The sequence below is a fragment of the Salvelinus sp. IW2-2015 genome, linkage group LG8 (assembly GCF_002910315.2).
Source record: "Salvelinus sp. IW2-2015 linkage group LG8, ASM291031v2, whole genome shotgun sequence".
NCBI lineage: Eukaryota > Metazoa > Chordata > Actinopteri > Salmoniformes > Salmonidae > Salvelinus > Salvelinus sp. IW2-2015.
In genome coordinates this window covers 15,109,765-15,117,498 of record NC_036848.1, presented here as the reverse complement: position 1 = coordinate 15,117,498, position 7,734 = coordinate 15,109,765, and positions in this window count along the sequence as shown.

The following is a 7,734-nucleotide window of genomic DNA, read 5'->3' as shown; positions in this document are numbered from 1 at the left end:
GTGTGTGTGTGTGTGTGTGTGTGTGTGTGTGTGTGTGTGTTCGCGCAAGTAGAAAAACCATGTAGACTCGCCCTACTTGTAGAGAAACGCCAATGACACTCTCCTCTTTGTAATGTTGCCTAAACGGTCTATGACTCTGTCATACAGTACACGCTTTTAGTTTTTGTTGTCCTAGGCTACCTGGCTACAATTCTTGCTCGCTAGCCTAACATCCTTTCATAGGCAACGATGCGCCAGGTCAGCTAGTTAACATTAGCCTACTACATCTAGCTACATATTGAACTTCCTATCAGACCAGGGGCACAATGTATGAATTTATGGTTGGATCAGAATCACTGTTATAATCATTTTTTGGCACACCAGGACCATTCACAGTTGAGCTCGTTTATCGAAACACTGATTGGTTCTAATTTATTTTAAAACATGTATCAAGGGAGGCCAAAYGCTTGCTGGCTTCCCTTGCGKTCAACGCTACAGGCGGCAACAATGTCATACTCTTTTTGATCAGACAGCATCAGCTGGGCTACACCTAAGGAAAAGAGGGGCGCTGTTTCACTCTCTCAGATGCTTTCGTGAGATTCATTCAGCCTCTTGCGAATTGAGGGAGATTATGAAACAGAGAGACAAAAGACGTAAAAATGTTTTTATTGGTAAGTGTTTTGGGGAAGCCTGGCTTCCCTTGGCATCCATGAGTACACACCACCAATTTTGGGGTTTTTCAAATTGCCGATGTCTTGATGCAAAGATTGAGATCATGTATAGTATGCTCTGCTCACAACAAAAATTACAGAGAGCAATGTACAATACGGCAAATGTAGCAAAATGAGGAACATGTGGTACTGTAAGTGCATGGGGGCCGCCATCTTTATACACCTCCGCTATAGGAATGAACATTGTTCGGTTGTAACATATCAAAATCCTAATGCATGGCTGTCATTATTATATCTTATCTTTTTTAAGTTTTTTGTTTTTTTTAAGTGAAAGTTTTTACTCTGTTTGTATGTGTGTTCAAGGGTTTAACCTTGTTTGTAAAATGTGATGGGTTTTTTTTCAAATAAAAAAATACTCTGTGTTGTTTCTATTGCTGTTTATATGTTATCTCAAATGTAATTATTTATATGACAGTTTTTGACTAATTAATTTATTGATGATAATTTTATCAAATGAGACACAATGTAAGACTAGGGGCGGCAGGTAGCCTAGTGGTTAGAGCGTTGGACTAGTAACTGAAAGGTTGCAAGATCGAATCCCCGAGCTGACAAGGTAAAAATCTGTCGTTCTGGCCCTGAACAAGGCAGTTAACCCACTGTTCCTAGGAAGTCATTGAAAATAAGAATTTGTTCTTAACTGACTTGCCTAGTTTAAAGACAAAGGGGGACAGGATTCTAGTTAATGATCCTTCATGTCTATGATAGATTCACTTTCTATGGTGAAACTAATCTTTTCCCAGAAAAGATTAGTTTCAACCAACTCGACTAAGCAATTTTATGAACTTCTGAACATGACAATCAGAAAGTATTCACACCCCTCAACTTTTTCCACATTTTGTTGTGTTACAAAGTGGGATTCAAATTGATTTAATAGTAATTTTTTTGTCAACGATCTACACAAAATACTCAAAGTGGAATCTAATACRTCTTGATTATATTAGTATTCACACCCCTGAGTAAATACTTTGCAGCAATTACAGCTGTGAATCTTCCTGGGTAAGTCTCTAAGAGCTTTCCACACCTGGATTGTACAATATTTGCTGATTATTCTTTTCAAAATTCTTGAAGCTATGTCAATTTGGTTTTTGATCATTGCTGGACAACCATTTTCAAGTTTTGCCTAGATTTTTAAGCAGATTTAAGTCAAAACTGTATCTCGGCCATTCAGGAAAATTCACTGTCTTCGTGGTAAGCAACTCCASTGTAGATTTCGCCTTGTGTTTTAGGTTATTGTCCTGCTGAAAGGTGAATTCATCTTCCAGTGTCTGGTGGAAAGCAGACTGAACCAGGTTTTCTCTAAGATTTTGCCTGTGATTAGCTCCATTCCGTTTATTTTTTTTATCCTGAAAAGCTCACCAGTCCTTAACAACTACAAGCATACACATAACATGATGCAGCCACTACTATCTTTGAAAATCTGGAGAGTGGCACACAGTAATGTGTTGTATTGGATTTGTCCCAAACATAACACTTTCTATTCAGGACAAAAAGTGAATTGCTTTGCCACACTTTTGGCAATATTACTTTGGTGCCTTGTTGCAAACAGGATGCATGTTTTGGAATAATTTATTCTGTAGAGGTTTCCTTCTTTTCACTCTGTCAATTAGGTTAGTATTGTGGAGTAACTACAATGTTGTTGATCAATCCTCAGTTTTTCCCTATCACAGCCATTATACTCTATAACTGCTTTCAAATCACCATTGGCCTGAGCTGTTACCTTCCTCTCCGACAACTGAGTTAGGAAGCACGCCTGTATCTTTGTAGTGACTGGGTGTATTGATACACCATCCAAAGTGTAAAATGAATAACTGCACCATGGGTCTAATGGCGCCAGAGGGGATGGCTGCTCCTTTATTGGCTCTTAACCAACCGTGCTATTTTGTTTATTTTTAGCATTGTTTGTAACTTATTTTGTACATAATGTTGCTGCTACTGTCTCTTAGGACCGAAAAGAGCTTCTGGACATCAGAACAGYGATTACCCACCTCGAATTGGACAAAGATTCTTTCTTTAATGAGTTGGACGGGAAGGATATACAGTACTCCAAACACCCGAACAGTCCTTCATCCCCGTCATTTTCTGGAGAAAGAAAGGGAGATTTCAAGGGAAGAGATCAGGGTGCCTTGTGAGGATCAGGTGACAAGTGGTTAATCTGCCTTTGCCATCCGTATTGTTAGCTAACTGTTAGCTAATCGCTGGAAAATAAATGGGACGAACTGAAAGCATGTATATCCTACCAACGGGACATTAAAAACTGTAATATCTTATGTTTCACCGAGTTGTGGCTGAACGACGACATTACTAACATACAGCTGGCGGGTTATACACTCTATCGGCAGGATATAACAGCAGCCTCTGGTAAGACATGGGGCGTGGGCCTATGYATATTTGTAAACAACAGCTGTTGCACGATATCTAAGGCAGTCTTGAGGTTTTGCTTCGCTGAGGTAGAGTATCTCATGATAAGCTGTAGACCACACTATCTACCTAGAGAGTTTTCATCTGTATTTTTCGTAGCTGTCTACATACCACCACAGACCAATGCTGGCACTAAAACCGCCCTCAATGAGCTGTATACYGCYATAAGCAAACAGGAAAACGCTCATCCAGAGACGGCACTCCTAGTGGCCAGGGACTTTAATGCAGGGATATTTAAATCAGTTTTACCTMATTTCTATCAGCATGTTAAATGTTCACCCAAAGGGAAAAAAATTCTAGGCCACCTTTACTCCACACACAGAGATGCGTACAAAGCTCTCCCTCGCCCTCCATTTGGCAAAGCTGACCATAGTTCTATCCTCCTGATTCCTGTTAACAAGCAAAAATGAAAGCAGGAAGCACCAGTGACTCGGTCTATAAAAAAGTGGTCAGATGAAGCAGATGCTAAACTACAGGACTGTTTTGCTATCACAGACTGGAATATGTTCCGGGATTCTTCCGATGCCATCGAGGAGTACACCACATCAGTCACTGGCTTCATCAATAAGTGCATCAACAACGTCGTCCCCACAGTGACTGTACGCACATACCCTAACCAGAAGCCATAGATTACAGGAAACATTCATACTGAGCTAAATGRTAGAGCTGCCGCTTTCAAGGAGTGGGACTCTAACCCGGAAGCTTATAAGAAATCCCGCTATGCCCTCCGGCCAACCATCAAACAGGCAAAGCGTCAATACAGGACTAAGATTGAATCGTACTACACTGGCTCGGACGTTCGTCAGATGTGGCAGGGCTTGCAAACTATTACAGACTACAAAGGGAAGCACAGCCGAGAGCTGCCCAGTTACACGAGCCTACCAGACGAGCTAAAGAACTTCTATGCTCGCTTCGAGGCAAGTAACACTGAAACATGCATGAGAGCATCAGCTATTCCGGACGACTGTGTGATCACGCTCTCTGCAGCCGATGTGAGTAAGACCTTTAAACAGGTCAACATTCACAAGGCCGCAGGGCCAGACGGATTACCAGTGAAACTTAGTGACAGGTGCTAGGAGAAGTGCCTAGGGTGAGAAATGGAACCGAGCATGTGTTCCATACCAACACACTGACTGCCTACGCCACTCCTTTGGACCTTCGTGTAGTCTTGCTTTGTATGATTTTGTTTKGGATTTCTCATTTGCCTAGTTGACACACACTCCCTTTTCATCAAGGTCTATGCATGCGCTGACCAACTGGCAAGTGTCTTCACTGACATTTTCAACCTCTCCCTGTCTGAGTCTGTAATACCAACATGTTTCAAGCAGATCACCATAGTCCCTCATCCCAAGAACACAAAGGTAACCTGCCTAAATGACTACCGTCCCGTAGCACTCACGTCTGTAGCCATGAAATGCTTTAAAAGGTTAGTCATGGCTCACATCAACATCATTATCCCAGAAACCCTAGACCCACTCCAAATTGACAAGAAACTGAAGATCTTGTACAACGCTGTGTACTACTCCCTTCACAGAACAGCTGTACACRTACAATAGAGTGTCTAGTTTGAGAAACAGATGCCTCACAAGTCCTCAACTGGCAGCTTCCTTAAATAGTACCCGCAAAACACCAGTCTCAACGTCAACAGTGAAGAGGCGACTCCGGGATGCTGGCCTTCTAGGCAGTTGCAAAGAAAAAGCCATATCTCAGACTGGCCAATAAAAAGAAAAGATTAAGATGGGCAAAAGAACACGGACACTGGACAGAGGAACYCTAAACGCCTAGCGTTTGACTCATTTTTAGGAGTAATAACCTAAAATAAAGTTCAGAGCTCAAGTGGAAAGGAAAATGGAGTCAAATCGAAACATACCGACCATGGTCCAGGTGATGTCCAGGGGATGCTTTGCATGGTACATTTGTCATTTAATTTCTCTGAAGTGTCATGTTTATTTTCTGTTTGTTTTTACAGAATACTGAATGATACAACATTACATGTTACTGAATTACTCGGCAAAGGAGGCTACTGTAATTGTATCTCTCCACTGTAGGGCGAGGAGGTTGGGGACGTGGTCCAAGAGAACGAGCAGAGTGATGAGGAGGACGTGGAGGAAGAGGAGGACACTACAGCTTGATGAAGAGGTGACAGCTGTGTCCCGTTTCATGGAATCTGTGCATGACTTGGAGTATGAACTCACTATGCTAACCGACAATCATCTCCAGGGAGATGTGGAGCAGGGAGAGGTGTGGGCCACAGAGGAGGTGGAGGCCAGCCAGTGACCCTCTAGCCGGGGCACCCTGAAGCTGACTAATCCCAGGGAGGGCCTGGGTGAAGATCAGGAGGAACTGGGGAGGAGGATCTGTAGACCCAGGCAGAAGGGACAATCTATTCCCATAACTGTTCACAGTACAGCAAAACCTTTAGTAAGGCGTGGAGCCTGCGCCACCATCTTAGTTAGAAGACAAAGTGTGAGGACAGAGGAGGAAGTTGAATGGTCGCTCGGTCATGGTTGCCCTCACTGTGGCCGAGGTGTCTGAAAACGGAAAGGTCTGGCATCCCACCTGCTGACTGACTGGGGTCAAAGCTTACACCTGTGACTTGTGACCAGCGCTTTACACACCCTGAGTCTGTCAGCAAGCACTGCTGCCAACACAGCAGAGTCAAGCCACACGGCTGCCCTCACTGCACCCAAAGGCTTCTACCTGGTAAGAGGCAACAATGCACCCCAAACCAAGCCTAAACTGTTCATGTGTACTGACTGCGGTAAGGCTTTTTCCAGGCCGGTGCAGATGGCTGTCAACGAGAGCACTCACACCGGGGAGTGAGCCTTTGAGTGTTCTATCACTGCTCCAAGGGGTTCCGCTGCACCAATCACCTGGTCACCCACTCCTGCCCTGACCACAGGAAGAGCTTCAAGACAGACTATAAGGAAATGCTGCACCGCTGAGTCCACAACATACCCATGTGGCCTCTGCACTTTGAGTTTCAAGCGGACGCATCACATCACCTGGCGTCCCACAAGCTCATGCACACTGGAGATTAGTCGTATGAGTCGATAGCAGCATGTCGACAGCAACAGGTTTTCACGAAGAAACATATTTCATTAAACTATTGACAGGCCTTCTCTCTGCTTGCTCGAGAAAGGAATGAAGGGAAGAGAGGATGAGATGGAAACACACGGTGGTGAGATATTCTTTAGCTAAAGGTAATGTGTCAGCCTGTTAATTATGAAAATATATACAATTCCCTGTTACTAGGCTATTTAAAAACAAATACAAATTGACTATAATAGCAGGCTAACTCAAAGCCGCTCTGCACAATCAATGAACCAACAGCATCGCCTAGGCCTATACATTCTCTCCCAGACTCATGGAGAGAACGTTTGGAGCATAGAATATGGTAACCAGTCCATCCAGTATGCATAGTAATACAATCCGCACTTAAAGGCGATTACTAGAATTTGTTTAATTTTGGAGTATATGCTAGACCAATTATGTACTAATCACATCTTAAATCTATGTTGTTGTCGTTTATGTTTTTCTGCCGTGTGTAATATGCGGTAGGCTATTAGGCTAAGTATTGTAGGCTATAATGACACAATCATTATTTTTATTMAGGTTCTTTGGGGGGTGCTTGGGCTCATGCACTGAGTATACAAAACATTAAGAACACTATTTTCATGACATAGACTGACCAGGTGAATCCAGGTGAAAGCTATGATCCCTTATTGATGTTACTTTTGAAATCCACTTCAATCAGTGTAGATAGAGGGGAGGAGACAGGTTTTATGAAGGATTTTTAAGCCTTGAGAGAAGGCTCCTAATGTTTGGTATACTCATTGTTTATAGGCTTGTGCTTATCCTCTCTAGCGTCCTGCATGGCCATCATCCAGTGAAAATGCAGAGCGCCAAATTCAAATAAATTACTATAAAAATTAAACATTCATGACATCACACATGCAATACACCAAATTAAAGCTACACTTGCTGTGAATCCAGCCAATGTGTCAGATTTCAAAAAGGCTTTACGACGAAAGCACTCCAAACGATTGTGTTAGGTCAGTACATAGCCACAGAAAAACACAGCCATTTTTCCACCCAAAGAGAGGAGTCACAAAAAGCATAAATAGAGAAACTTAATCACTAACCTTTGATGATCTTCATCAGATGACACTCATAGGACTTCATGTTACACAATACATGTATGTTTTGTTCGATAAAGTTCATATTTATATCCAAAAATCTGTTTACATTGGCGCGTTACGTTCAGTAATGTTTTGCTTCCAAAACATCTGCTGATTTTGCAGAGAGCCACATCAATTTACAGAAATACTCATTATAAATTTTTGGGAAAATACATGTGTTATGCATGGAACTTTAGATAAACTTCTCCTTAATGCAACCGCTGTGTCAGATTTCAAAAAAGCTTTACCGAAAAAGCACACCATGCAATAATCTGAGTACAGCGCTCAGAGCCCAATCAACCCAAAGAGATATCCGCCATGTTGGAGTCAACATAAGTCAGAAATAGCATTATAAATATTTGCTTACCTTTGATGATCTTCATCAGAATGCACTCCCAGGATTCCCAGTTCCACAATAAATGTTT